The 15,823-nt window shown below is 40.0% G+C and overlaps 1 protein-coding gene and 1 non-coding gene across 2 annotated transcripts in view; both read right to left on the bottom strand.

Moving 5' to 3' along the window:
* DMRT1 (doublesex and mab-3 related transcription factor 1) overlaps positions 1-15,823 on the bottom strand; it is a 119,350-nt gene that overhangs the window by 18,157 nt on the left and 85,370 nt on the right. The window lies entirely within an intron of this gene.
* LOC126030773 (small nucleolar RNA SNORA19) lies at positions 10,032-10,160 on the bottom strand. Its single transcript, XR_007503182.1, has one exon. It is a non-coding gene; the product is annotated as a small nucleolar RNA SNORA19 (small nucleolar RNA).

Below are 15,823 nucleotides of genomic sequence, written 5' to 3' on the forward strand. Positions count from 1 at the left end.
TTTTTTTGTTGTTGGGGACCAAACCCATCAATGCTCAGGGGTAACTTCTGGCAGTGCTCAGAGAACCATATGAGATGCCAGAGCTTGAACCTAGGGCATCTACATTCAAGGGCAGCTACATACAAGGTTAACAAAGTACAGACTATACTATCTACCCAGCCCTAGAACTACATTGTAATTTTTGAAACATCAGTTTCAGAACACTATTTTTAATATTCAAAGTATTTCTTTTTTTGTTTTTTGGGCCACACCCATTTGATGCTCAGGGGTTACTCCTGGCTAAGCACTCTGAAATTACCCCTGGCTTGGGGGGACCATATGGGACGCCGGGGGATCGAACCGAGGCCCTTCCTTGGCTAGCGCTTGCAAGGCAGACACCTTACCTCTAGCGCCACCTCACGGACCCCATCAAAGTATTTTTTTGAAACTTTTTTTTTCTTTATTTAAACATCTTGATTACATATATGATTGTGATTAGGTTTCAGTCATGTAAGGAACACCCACCCTTCACCAGTGCAACATTTCCACCACCAATGTCCCAAATCTCCCTCCAACTCACCCCTCCGCCACCTGTACTCCAGACAGGCTTTCCAGTTCCCTCATTCATTCACTTGATTATGGTAGTTCTCTGTGTAGTTATTTCTATAACTGAATTCACCACTCTTTGTGGTGAGCTTTATGAAGTGAGCTGGAAGTTCCAGCCCTCCTCTCATTGTCTCTGAGGATTGTTGCAAAAATGACTTTTATTTTTCTTAAAACCCATAGATGAGTGAGACTATTCTGCATCTCTCTCCCTCCGACTTATTTCACTCAGCATGATAAGATTCCATATACAGCCATGTATAGGAAAATTTTATGACTTCATCTCTCCTGACAGCTGCATAATATTCCATTGTGTATATGTACCATAGTTTCTTTAGCCATTCGTCTGTTGAAGGGCATCTTAGTTATTTCCAGAGCCTGGCTATTGTGAATAGTGCTGCAATAAATATAGGTGTGAGGAATGGGTTTTTGTATTGTGTTCTTGTGTTCTTAGGGTATATCCCTAGGAGTGGAATAGCTGGGTTGAATGGGAGCTCAACTTCCAGATTTTGGAGGAATCTCCATATTGCTTTCCATAGAGGCTGTACTAGGCGGCATTCCCACCAGCAGTGGATAAGAGTTCCTTTCTCTCCACATCCACACCAGCACTGATTGTTCTCATTCTTTGTGATGTGTGCCAATCTGCCAATCTCTGTGGTGTGAGGTGGTATCTCATCGTTGTTTTGATTTGCATCTCCCTAATGATTAGTGACGAGGAGCATTTTTTCATGTGCCTTTTGGCCATTTGTATTTCTTTTTTATTAAAGCTTCTGTTCATTTCTTCTCCCCTTTTTTGATGGGATTAGATGTTTTTTTTTCCTTGTAAAGTTCTGTCAGTGCCCTGTATATTTTGAATATTAGCCCCTTATCTGATGGGTGTTGGGTGAATAGTTTCTCCTACTCGGTGGGTGACTCTTGTATCCTGGGCGCTATTTCTTTTGAGGTGCAGATGCTTCTCAGCTTAATGTATTCCCATCTGTTGATCTCTGCTTCCACTTGTTTGGAAAGTGCAGTTTCCTCCTTGAAGATGCCTTTAGTCTCAATGTCATGGAGTGTTTTACCGACGTGTTGTTCTATATACCTTATGGTATCAGGTCTGATATCAAGGTCTTTAATCCATTTGGATTTTACCTTCATACATGATGTTAACTGGGGGTCTATGCTCACATTTTTGCAAGTGGCTAACCAGTTCTGCCAGCACCACTTGTTGCCAGCACCACTTTCTCTGCTCCACTTAGGATTTCTTGCTCCTTTGTCAAAAATTAGGTAATTGTATGTTTGGGGGACAATGTCTGAGAACTCAAGCCTATTCCACTGATCTGAGGGTCTGTCTTTATTTCAATACCATGCTGTTTTGATAACTATTGCTTTGTAGTACAGTTTAAAGTTGGGGAAAGTAATGCCTCCCATTTTCCTTTTCCCTAGGAGTGCTTTAGCTATTCAAGGGTGTTTATTGTTCCAGATGAACTTCATAAGTGTTTGATCCACTTCTTTGAAGAATGTCATGGGTATTTTTAAGGGGATCGCATTAAATCTGTATAATGCTTTGGGGAGTATTGCCATTTTAATGATGTTAATCCTGCCAATCCATGAGCAGGGTATGTGTTTCCATTTCCGTGTGTCCTCTCTTATTTCTTGGAGCAGGGCTTTATAGTTTTCTTTGTATAGGTCCTTCACGTCTTTGGTCAAGTTAACTCCAAGATATTTGAGTTTGTGTGGCACTATTGTGAATGGGATTGCCTTCTTGACTTCCTTCTCTTCCCTATCATTATTGGTGTATAAAAAGGCCATTGATTTCTGTGTGTTAATTTTGTAGCCTGCCACCCCATCAAAGTATTTAAAAAAAAAAGAATTCAATAGGTCTAGTAACTCAATGACAATTGTCAGATGGCTATTTCTTAGTGTGTTTCCAGAAAAACAAAAATAAATCTTTTTGGGGGTGGTGGGATCACACTTGGTGGTACTCAGGAGTTATTCCTGGCTCTGTGCTCAGGGCTCAATTTTGGATGTGCTTTAAGGGTCATATGGGATGTTGGGATAGATAGAGGGCCAGATGCATTCAAGGCAAGCTCCTTATCTGCTGTACTGTCTCTGCAGCACCAAGAATGAGAGCTGTCAAAATGATCTAGCAGTAAGCTAATAAGGCAGATCATCAATCCCCGCTTAAATCTGCTTCCCAGGAGTTTAATTTCAATTTAGAATAATGGCCATCAAAAAATGTTGACGTCCAAATAGCTCAAAGGTAAAAGGAGATCCAGTACAAAACACAGCACACCTTCTCCCAGGACCATCAGGAGCAATGCAAGCTGGGAAAGAGTCCTTGAGTCCCAAACAAACAATATGGTGTTTAAAGAGAAATTACCCCCCAAAAAGTTTCTCCTAAGAGTAACACTCCAATTTTCCAGTGTTTCAGGGAGGCCCAGAGTATAAACACTTGATAAGGTAGTGAAAAAAAGTCAACTTGTAATTACTTTCAATAATAGGAATTCATAGTTGTGACAGTAAACAGGTATAGAGGGAAAAAATGGAGAGGGGGAGGACAAGTAATGTCATTGCTGAAAACTATTGTTAAAGTTAAGGAGAGAAGTAGTTTTTCTGGTCATCCTTCACCCTATTAGTTTCCAAAAGTATTTGGCCAAGTCCTGTAGCCTCCAATAGATTAAGAATCTGCTGTGAGATCTGACCATCAAAATTTGTCACCTACCAAGAAGGTGAAGGTGTTCAAGGAATCTTTCTCCCTAAGTAACATTTCCTCCTAAAGAAAAGCGAGGAAATGGAGCAAAAAACCCTTCTGGACATAAAGGTTCTTCCTTTCCCTTTCTCTTTATTGAATAATTCTGATGTATGGTGTTAAGCAGAGGAGTGAGGAGAAAAATCAGGAATGGAAAAATCTGGAGGTTATAAGTTCCAACTGGATCGCAGGCTCACCATCTCGTTCCCCAAGCACAGAAAGACATAAGGGCCAGATTCTGGGCCAACCCATAGAGGTAGGTGAGTTTGCTGAGTAGGTAAGTAATTACTTGTTTCCACCTCCTGTGACCTTCCATGAAGTTAGGATGGAGACCATGAAAAATGAACCAATTCACCCCAGCAGGCTCCAGCACCTCCCGGTCAGCAGTATCAAGGACTCCTGATACATCTAACAGAAATGCCGTGGTGCCTGACCAGGGCCACCAGCAGGGAAAAAATCTATCAATCAGCAAAACTATCAGAGCCCAGTTCATGTTCCAATCTATAAGCAGAGCATCAGGAAATAGATCCTAGCACAATAAACAACTCTTGGATTTAGGGAGGATGAGGATTATCAACCTTAGACACTAGACTTTCCACATCTGTATGACACAGTTGAGTTGAATGTCTTCTAGAAGCTGCTCTCGCACAAGTAAATTTCCTTGATAATTTTACTGTTAGTCTTTCAAATCTTCATTTCTTTTAAGCTTTAAAGGCTGAAAGTCAGAATTAATTGAGTACCAAACAGCTGAGCAATTTACCAGCAAGTGATTACTTCCGAAGCAAGAAATTAAAATCTTTCCTTTTCTAATAGAACCATCAATGTTTTCTGTCAATACCAGGCCAAGGAAGTGCTTTCAATCACTGAATCAGGCAGTGCAAAAGAGAAGGTTCAATTCCTTCGCTGGTGGACAGCAGTTAAAGAGAAGTCAGAATCAAGGATGATCCCATTTTCACTATTTGTGGAAATCAGATCAAAAGCTCATGCTCCAGAAGGAACTTCCCCACACTCTGAGCTCATTCCTATCTGGACTATCTCAGCCTATGGATCGAGTTTCCGGAAGAGTCTCAACTCACTGTTCTCTATGTGAATCTGCACTACATCTGCCATTATCTGAAAGGCCCAGAGGTTAGCAGAGGACAATTCCCCAATCTTTTCCACCATGAAAACAGAGAATTTTTCCCTTCCTTGAAACACAGCTGCCCCCAGTAGAGTTAGCTTCTCCCACCTCTTTTATGAGGTTAAGATGTTCTAGTCATTTTCTAGCAACAACAGGAGCTGAAAACCACTCAGATTTTCCAAGCAACCCTACTCGTTTAAGAGCAGGTGTTTTCCTGTGGAGATTTATTGGAATTCTGTGCAAGCTGACTGTTAGGCAGAGATGGACTGTGCTTGGAAAAGCTTGTCTTTTGACCTGTGACCTGCTCTTGTTCTTTTCTTGCAGGGAGGGAAAGAAGCCAGTGGAGTGCAGAATGGTCCAGTCACTGGCCTCTCAAGCACTGCCCAGACGCTCATGAGGATTCCATCCTCACTGACAGGTATTCTGGTTCTGCTAGGAATCAGAACCATCCGACTTTCCAATCAACTATAGAGATCCGTGTAGATGTTCAATAATACCATGTTAGTAAAAACACGAAAACAGTTCTTTCTCAGAATATCATTTCTAAGATACTCAATTCACTGGCTTTTAATGAAATCTAAAATGCAGGCTTTATTTGAAATGCTACCTTTAAGCTTTACCCCCAGAAAGACACCAGAAAATGTGTACAAGGAGACTGTACATTTGTCTGTCAATAGTGTCAAACAGTAGAAAACAACATGACTGTTAATAAGTAAGGAAAATAACCAATATAAACATACCCACCCAAACTTTAGAATACTTATATATTATATTATTATATTATATTATATATTATTATATTATATTATATTATATATGTTAACGTGAACAACACAAGACCAACTATTGACTGAAAAAAAGAATATTTGAGTAACATTTTTTTTTTTTGCTTTTTTTTTGGGGGGGGCCATACCGGATGACGCTCAGGGGTTACTCCTGGCTATGCACTCAGAAATAGCTCCTGGCTTAGGGGACTATATGGGACACAGGGGAATTAAATCTCGGTCTAGGTTAGTCAGTGCAAGGCAGACACCCTACCGCTTGGGCCACGGCTCGGATCCCATATTTTAGTAACTTTTTTTTTCAAATTACATCACTCAAATTAAAAGGAAAAAAAAACTATGCATTTCAACAGGAACATATACCTGCACATGATTTCAAAGAATTAAGTCTGAAATTACATACATAAAATACCTATTAAGGAAATTATTAAATAAATTAGAGTTGGGGTGTGACTCAGTAGTAGTAGTGTACATACTTTGCATGTGTGTGAGGCTCGGGTGTCACTCCTAATACTACAAAAATAGAAAGAGGGGAGGATAGATCATAACTTAGCACATATAGAGACCATCTACAAACACTCCATGACAAAGATTACAATAGTAAAAAAATTACATGCATATTTTTTAAAAATCTTGTCAAGAATCCAATGAAATAAAAACAACGTTTTGCTCATTTAAGGAAAGTTATTTTAGCACAACACTCAGAAATATTTTCTGAAGAAACCAGTTTTCCAAAGTTATTTCTGTTCATTAAATATGACTTGAAAGGTACTTTGTAGATGAATAAGGTATGAAAGTAATTGTATAGCAAGTTTCATCTTGATGGAAATATGAAATGGCTGACTGCAAACTATTATGAAAGATAAAAGTGTTTAACTATAGTCTAGTTATACTGTTAATACAAACCATTTTGAACTATTTTGATTTATAAAATACTTGAGGATAAAATGTGCAGTGGGTTTACTATTATTAATGAGTTATGTATGGTAGGCCTGTAGTTAATCCATCAAAGTCTGAAAAATTCTTTAGCTTAAAGTTAGTCACTTTGGGATATGTGTTTTGGACAGCTAGATTTAATAAAATACCTTGCTAATAGAGTATGTGGTCTGCACCTTTCCAAGCAAATAGCTAGAATAATAATGTACTAAAATGTCTATGTTTAAAACACCAAAGAATAGGACTGAAGAGAGTACATCTAGTAGGGTGCTTGCCTTGCACACATCCAGGTTAGACCCCCACCCCAGTACATGGTCCCCCATTACAAGAAAATTAATTTCTGCATGCAGAGCCAGGAGTAATCCCTAAGTATCACCAAGTGTGGTCCAAAAACCAAAAAATAAAAAAAGTAATGTTTTATGTCACATATTTTTATTTTGTGTGATATTCTAATAGAGGTATAAATATAATCAATTACATAGATCAAAACTTAAAAGTACTTAAACTTAAAAGATTTGAATTAGGAAGTAAAATCTTAGCTCCAAAGTACACAAAAGAGGTAATTATTTATAAACCAAGTTGAGGTGAGAGTCAAAATATGCTGGTCACCTAAGGCCACAGTCTCTCTGAAACTCCACCATTAAACATCCATTTCTCCAGAATATACACTAATGTCCTTTTAAAATGCACATCATCAGGAGGACTAAGACATAAAATCAATATTATTTTACCATGTTATTTACTAAAGTGTTTTCTCTCAAAAGATGCAAAAGGGACAAGAGAGGGGCCGGAGAGATAGCATGGAGGTAAGGCGTTTGCCTTTCATGCAGAAGGTCATCAGTTCAAATCCCGGCGTCCCATATGATCCCCCCGTGACTGCCAGGAGCAATTTCTGAGCATGGAGCCAGGAGTATTTCCTGAGCACTGCCGGGTGTGACCCAAAAACCACAAAAAGGGGGGGAGCAAGAGAGAAACAGATCCCTATCGGGAAAACAATCCTCTCTGAAGGAGGATGAGGAAAAGTTCAAGCCTACTAAGAATCCCATATTCCTCCTAGAATCAGTCCTATTTGGGAAACTTTCATTGGTAGCCTGAGCATGCTGGCACAAATTCAATCAGGCTCCTACAGTTAACCATGGCCCATGTGCCATCCAGAATGAAGATCACTCCAACACTTTGGGATTACATGAGCCAGTATGTAGCTGGTAGCAGCCAAAAGCAGAGGTAATTAATGCTTCTGGCTGCATCACTACTGGATCAACTTCAACAAACATTCCCCAACATTTATCACACTATTCTGAGAAAGAGAGTATGAGGCATTGACAGTGACCAAGGAACCAGCTTCTGTCTGTGAACCTTTAGCTGCCTTACTCAGGCAGTGAACAGACATGGGAGGAAACAAGACTGTCTAAGCCTGTCACTACTAGAATGTAATGGGGCCTCTCCAGACTAGGGGAAATATAAAGGTCCCAAACCCAGCATAACAGTTGGAGATATGACTGAAGGGCAAGGGATCTGAAGTCATATAAAGAAAAGTTCAGGAGCTGGAGCTATAGCACAGCGGGTAGTGTGTTTACAATGCGGCCGACCTGGGACCAACACAGGTTCATTAATCAGCATTCCATATGGTCCCCAGGTCTGCCAGGAATGATTTCTGAGTGCAGAACAAGGAGTAACCTCCGAGCACCACCAGGTATGGCCCCCAAAACAAACAAAAAAAAAAACAGGAAAGTTCGCTAAAAAATACAACAAAAGTATGGAAATCCCTGGAAAATAGATGAAGAAAGTACTATGCAAAGCCAGGTAAGTCCTTAACCTGGATGTCCTTTTTTGTTGTTTGTTTTTGTTTTGTGGACCACACTCAGCAGAGCTCAGGGATTATACCTGACTCTAAGCTCAGAAATCACTCCTAGGTGCCATATGGGAAGCCAGTAATCGAATCCAGGTCCATCCCAGGTCAGCTGAGAGCAAGGCAAATGCCCTACTGCTATGCTATCACTCTAGCCTTGGATGTCTTAATTTACACTGAAGAGATATGAATAATATGTAGAGCACTGTCAATTTATAGGTAGAAAGAAAAGGTTCAAAGGAAGACAATAAGGTCTTACACAAGGTCATGAGACATAGGCAGGGCCATTCTGGGAAATGCCAAAGTCTAGAACATGTAATTAGTCCTCACCTACCCTCAGATGCAAAGGAAAACTAGGTACTTTCACTGTAAACAAGTGCTTCAGACCCTTAGCCATATTTTCAGAAGTTATCTTTATGTTCATAATTATCTTCTCTTCTAATTGGTGGGTCAAGGACACAGCACAAAGATCAGAAACACATTCTAGCCCAGTTCAATCTCCAACATGGCATGAACGCCAGGAGTGCCAAGTTTAACCCTGGAGGCCCCAAACTGCAGGGCCCAAGAAGTACATTCTCAGGCCCTGGCATTTAAATAATCAACCCCAGAAGGTTGAAAGTCATCATCTCTCAAACTTATTAGACTACATAAAAATAAAAAGTCAGGGCCAGGAGAGATAGCACAGTGGCGTTTGCTTTGCAAGCAGCCAATCCAGGACCAAAGGTGGTTAGTTCGAATCCAGGTGTCCCATATGGTCCCAAGTGCCTGCCAGGAGCTATTTCTGAGCAGACAGCCAGGAGTAACCCCTGAGCACAGCCAGGTGTGACCCAAAAACCAAAAACCAAAAAAAAAAAAAAAAAAAGTCAATATATTTAGTTTTGTTCCTTTAAAATTATTTTTGTTTGGTTTTTGGGCTACAGCCTTTGGTGCTTTAGGGATTACTCCTGGCTCTGGACTCAGTAATCACTCCTGGCAGTGCTCAAAAAACCAAATGGGACACTGGAGATCAAATCCAGATTGGCCACAGTCAAGGCAAGCATCTTATCTACTGCCACTGTACTATTGCTCCAACCCTTAGAACGTTTTTATGGCTAATTAAAGAAAAAAACTACCCTCAAGCACAGTCAAGTGTCCCCACATTCTCCAAATGCTTCTTTCCTATGTAGCTCTTCTGGCCTTTCTTACCAAAATAAACTCCTCTCCAGAATGGAGTATTTCTCCAGTAAAAAGGAATTTGCTGGTAAATCATCAATGCTCTATTCCAGTCCATCCTCTACCCACAAAAGAGCTGATATTCCTTTGTGGAAAGAGAAAAGGAAAATCCTCTGCACAGTGAGCCATGCATCCACCATCACAACAAAATTCAGACCTTTGGGGAGAGGGAGCAAGGGAGAGAAGCCTTCCAAGTGGGACTTAGGAGGTGCAGGGTCCCCTCTGGACCACTTTCAGCCAACCAGGTTGGTGGTTCCCAAGTGAGGGCCCGAGGATGCAGTGATGCTTAGAAATCCGGAGCCAGATATTACTCAGGCCATCCAGGTTGTGCTCAGGGACCTCCACAAGGCCAGACCAGCAGTGCTTGCTGAACCATGTGGTACTGGGAGGGTGGGGTCCAACCAGCATCAGCTACATGTAAGGAACTGGCTTTAACTCCTGTAGTATCTCTCCAATATCTTTTTTTTTTTCAGTCATAATGGTATTTATTTGGTACTTCTGATGAGAAAATAGTATAATGTCAACCATGAGAAATAAAAATAGGCCCATTTGGGGACAGAGGATCACACACACACGCATGGACAAGCATTTTTCATGGAGAGTGGGGAGAGATGGTTCAGAACATGTACAATATGGAGCTGGAAGTCCAATCCAAAGCTACCAACGCCCAATCCAATGATTTCAACTAGTGACAGAGCATTACCTATGTTCCTCAAATACACCATCTTTTAAACCCTAGACTCATAAACAAGAAACTCTGAATGGCCCACCAGGTGCTGGTAACATTCTGATTTGTAATTTGCCCAGGCAATCTGACAGAACTGTCTGAAGGAGACTGGCAGTATCACTATGGAGTCATACTGCTAATTAGCCTTCAACTATTATATAGCACATGAGAAATAACACTGCTCACATGAACAGAAGAAAGCAGGTCAATGAAATGTGCACATCTCTCTAATATCTTAAAAGACTTTTAAGGAAACAAAAATAATGTATTACTACCAAAACAGCAAGGACAGGTGGTGGCATGTTCCTTTTATGGAAAATAAAGTCAAGTCGGGAAACCATGTGAGATCAAATGATAACCTATAAAAAAAGATATCCTATATACAGCGATTAGACTGCCTGTAAGCATAACCCATAAGCTACTGACACAATCCTTTAGTGCAAATTTCAGTACACACACACACACACACACACACACACAATACCCAGGATCATGAAACCAGAGTGAGCCATGCATGGCTCATTACTTTATGCCTGAGGCTTCAGACTGGGACAGCCTCCTTCATCTAGCACAGAAGGGTGTGTGCGGGGAGGAGCTAGTGCTTCAGCCCTGCTGGATGGCAGTCCAGGGATTAATAGACAACTGCTTGATCCTCATGGGAACATTTCTGAGAGGCTTTCCAGAAATTCCTGAGAAAATTCCAAATCTAACACCTGCTGCTGCACACCAGTAATTCTGGTAACACAGAATTAGGTTGGCTTTTCCTCTTTCACTCACTCTTCTTAGCTGTTGGTATTTTTTCGCCTTTGGGCCACACCCAAATACTCTGGGGTTACTCCTGACTCTACTTTTAAGAATTACTTCTGAGCCGTAATAAGAGCACTGGCACACAGTCCAACCTCGATGGACCCAGGTTCAATCCCTGGCATCGCATATAGTCCCCAGAGTCTGCCAGGAGTGATTTCTGAGCTCATTTGGGAGTATCCCTTGAGCTCTGTCAGGAGTGGCCCTTTCCCCCCCCCCACACACACACACACACAAAACCACTCCTCTTGGTGCTGGGATGGAGCCCAAGTCAGTCCCATGCAAAATAAGCATCCTACCCTTCTGTACCATCTCTCAAGCCCGCTTCTAGGTCCCTCACTTTTAATGACTAAAATTCTTCTCCAAAATATTACATAATTCTTGAGTGTAACATATCCCCTCTGGAAAAACTTTCCCTCTCACCCACTATTCCCACCTTTCAGCCCTGCTTGCTGGGGACTGAACCCAGGACCTGACACATGAAACAAGGCAAGCCATGCTCTATTACTGAAATATATAATTCCTGGCCCTAAGTTCTGTTTTTAAGTGGAAACAAAGATAAGGCATAAATGTTCATTCAGACCTCATCAAGCAGCATGATCTAGTGAGAGGTAATTCTGTGGGTGAAGTCAGACCAGGATTTGAATCAGCATCAAAGTTTTATTTGTTTGTTTTTGTTAATTTTCCACCTTCTTTAGGGGAGTAACTTATTTAAGCCAATTGGCTTATTTTGCTTACTTGTTTTGTTTTGGGGGATCACACCTGGCAGTGCTCGGGGGAACCATAATAATGCCTGGGCTCAAACCCAAGTCTGTGGTATGCAAAGCATGCAATTCCAGCTCTTGGAGTTGTTTCCCTGAGCTACCAATGTAATTTTATATCATTAAGTTTGAAAGCCAAACTGGAATGGAAAGGTCTCTTAAAAAACTGTCAAAATGGGGCCGGGAAGGTGGCACTAGAGGTAGGTAAGGTGTCTGCCTTGCAAGCACTAGCCAAGGAAAGATCGCGACCACGGTTCGATCCCCCGGTTTCCCATATGGTCCCCCCAAGCCAGGAGCAATTTCTGAGTGCATAGCCAGGAGTAACCCCTGAGAGTCAAACAGGTTTGCCCCCCCCCCAAAAAAAAACTGTCAAAATTAAGTGAGGACATAGCAGATTACAACAGCATAAAGTAGAAAAAGTTATTTGAGACTTAAATTCAAGAAGGGTCTGGGCCTCGATGATATTAGGGGCAATTTTATCCTAACACTAGACTTGATTATTTTGTATCATTAAAGCTGCTCCAGATATAAAGGAATATGGGTAATTCTTTTTACTCTATGAACTTATTATAATCATGATTCAAAGATATGCAAAAGAGAAAAATAAGATGAAGTTTACTGTGTTTATAATGTTTTAAGTAAACAGAATCTGTCAAATATAAAAAAAGATTCATCAGGAGGGGAAAAAAATTTGTTCAGAAATACAAGTATTATCTTGCATTAGAAAATTCATTAGTGTGAGCTATTATATTTTATAAAAGAAAAAATTAGTGATTATGTTGGTAATATTCAAAAGACATTGATATAATATTTGTCATACGTGTTATAGTAAATTACTATATGTGACAGGAAGAAACTTCAAATATATAGTGTTTACTATATCTGCTATCTAATACATATATCATAATATATATTATTTTCCCAGTAAGTTTGCATGGAAGGGCATTCCCAGCAATGCTGGGGTATCGTGTGATACTGGGTCTCAAATCTGGAGTTCATGTGTGCAAATCACATGCTCCAGACCTCTGAGCCATGTTACCTGTACTGATTTATATTAAGCTCAGTTTTAAAGTAACAGTAAATGTATTAAACTATGAGTTAGAAGGAAAAAAATGCAAACCTCTTTGGTCATTGTGGTCTATGTTCAGTGCCAAGAGAGAAATAATAGAGTTGAGAAAATGAATGAAGACAAACTATACACCTTCTAAAAATATATGTATACAATAGGATTGATTCTGTATATATCCAATAGGACTGATATGCAGGAATACCCTTTTCTAATCAGCAGGATTAGGGCTAGGACTATTATTTTTCTATATGGCAGTTAGGGACCCCTGAATTGCACATGCCTTAGCCAGGTTTGATTCCCAGAATCCCTATGGTCCCCTGAGCACTGCAAGGAGATATTTCTAAGTGTAGAACCAGGAGTAACTCCTAAGCACTGTGGATGCCCCCCCCCATAAAAACTCAGCCAAAGTAAATCCCCAAATTGATATGGTTGATCTTTTTCACAAAAGAAGGAACATTCGTGGGAGTTAAGTCCTTCTTAAGTTAAGCATAAGGAAAAACTTGGAATTGAACATGCACGGACACTTAGAAGGAGTCCTTACTATGGAATGTGAGCTCCTGGCAGAGGGTAGAAACCAAGGTCCTCTAAAGAAAAACACTAAATTATTCCAGACATGAAAGAGTAGGACATAAGTTGAATCCCTCAATCAAGGAAGCAAAAAAGGATTCTCAGGTAAGAGGGTACACTAGAGGATAAATGGGGTATTACTGGAACCCCACAGAGGCCTCGGGTGTTAGGGTGAGGAAACTGGCAGTGGGGTGGGACAGGTGGTATTAAGGACACCTTGGAGCTGGAAGCCCACCATTCATCCATACAACAAAACCTGTGTATGACTTTGCAATAAACGTAGAAGTTTATATCATCTGTGAAAGTACTTAATGACACTAAACTCTACACTGAAGCATGAATAAAATGGTAAAATGTGCCAAATATATCTATAAGAAAAATATAATGAAGAAAAATATTTTTAGTGCTACAGCAGGACATTATGATTGTGATGTTCAATACTTAAGAAAAGGCAAGTGGGAGACAAGACAATGCCACAATCAAACCCAACAAAAAAACGAGTACCATGATTGTTTAACTGATATTTGATGGCAAAGCAATATTCCACAATAATAAAGACAATCAAACCATGCCACTTGACATCTGTACCCTAGTTACCTAGGGTCAGCCCTAGGCTCTCCATAAATGAATGCAGCCACTTTAGCACTCTGTAACAGCAAACATCCTTCATAAAGCAGAGCCAAGAAATCCAAAAAAGAGAAATATATGTTCCCAATTTTTTGTTTCTTTCTTAAAAATTATGGGGTAAGCCTGACCCAGAGGCTGGCGGGGAAAGGTGGGTGGGAGGAAAATGAGACATTGGTGGCAGGAAATAGGCACTGATGAAGTAGGGTGGTGTACATTCTATGACTGAATTTCAACCATGAACAATTTTGTAACCACAGTACTTTAAATAATATAATTAATAAAGAAATAAGCACCTTCTTATGCTTATTTATGGTAAGCACCCTGTACCTTTTACACCGAGTGCATTACTGGTTCTTATTAAGTAGACAACCAGACTTGATAAATTTACAAATGACTCTATTTGAGAATAGTGAAGTATTGTCATTTAGAAAGAAATTAATCATTTTTCTTCCTACCTTTCCTTCCTCCCTCCCATTTCTTCCCTCCATCTTTCCTTCCTTCTCTCTCTTTACCACATCTGACAGTGCTAAAAGGTTATTTCTCTATCTGAATTCAGGGACACTCCAGGTGGGCTTAAAGCAGGGGTCTCAAACTCAATTTACCTGGGGGCCGCACGAGGCAAAGTCGGGGTGATCCTTGAGTGCAAAGTCAGTAGTAAGCCTTGAACATTGGGGGTGTGACCCAAACAACTAAAACAAAACAAAACAAAAAAAGATTCCTCTAGGGCAGGGCCACAAAATATTGTATGGAGGGCCACAAACGGCCCGCGGGCCTCGAGTTTGAGACCCCTGGCTTAAAGGGACCATATGTGGTGCTGGTGATTAAACTTGAATTGGCCATGTGCAAGGCAAGAGCCCTCTCAACTATACTATATATAAGTATGAAATAATTTTATTTTATTATAATAAAATAAGTTATATATTTATAAATTTTATTTACAATTATTGTAAGTAATATTATAAACTATGATACCTCAAAAATAATAAAAATAAAATAACTAGAATCATTTCTCTTACTTGGGTGGGGGTGCTTTTCTACCTAATAATACACAATTGTGTTTGGTTTACAGCAGCAAAATGCTACTCCCAGGATTTAAAAAAATGAGCAAGACATTTACCTTCATTTTCTAGAGACAAACATTTGACTTGATAAGTAAACAAAAAGTCATTTATACTCTAAAGATCACTCAGATGTATATAAACAGTCTGACTTACTCCAATGGGTCTTGAAGAGGGTGTAATTTATTATAGTCCACTTAGCCCTTTAACAACTGCTTTTCAAAACCGACATTGATTCATGAAAATGAACATACTGACTCTCTTTGCAGCATAAACCCCAGCAGCCTCAGGCAAGTGCTGATAGAAATGTAGTACAAGGCATTGCAAACGGTATGCGGAAGCAAGCAATTACTCCGGTATTTAACCCAATCTATCGCTCGTCAGAAAAGCGCTTAGCATGGTACTCAGACCAGATTGAGCTGACAGGGAGCACAGCCACTTAACTGTCCCCTCCAGCGATTACATTCTCTCAACCCAGACTGTGTCAAATTAAAACAACTACACATTGACTTTTTGCTTCTGTAAACATTAAGAGGTGATTGACAACTCTGGGTGCAGTCAGCCAGGCATTATCACAGGCTGTCTCCCTTTCTGCCTGTGATTCCACTACTCAGTACAGGAAACAACTTTCCATTAACATAATGGGAAAACTAAACTTCCAATGCAAGAAAACAAAGTTAGATCCATATATATATATATATATATATATATATATATATATATATATATATATATACATATATATATAAGCTAATCCAAAATGAAATAAAGACTTAATATCAGAGCTAAAAATAAATAGGGAATAGCTTTCTTCTTATTCTTTAGTTGCTTTTAATTTGAAAGTTCTATTTTTAATTTATTTTAATTTTTGGTTTTTGGACCACACCCGGAGATGCTCAGGGGTTACTACTGTTTTTGCTATCAGAAATCACTCCTGGAAGGCTGAGGGGAGAGGGGGAAACCATATGGGATTCCATGATCGAACCCAGGTCAGCTGC

This window comes from Suncus etruscus, chromosome 1, assembly GCF_024139225.1.
Source record: "Suncus etruscus isolate mSunEtr1 chromosome 1, mSunEtr1.pri.cur, whole genome shotgun sequence".
NCBI lineage: Eukaryota > Metazoa > Chordata > Mammalia > Eulipotyphla > Soricidae > Suncus > Suncus etruscus.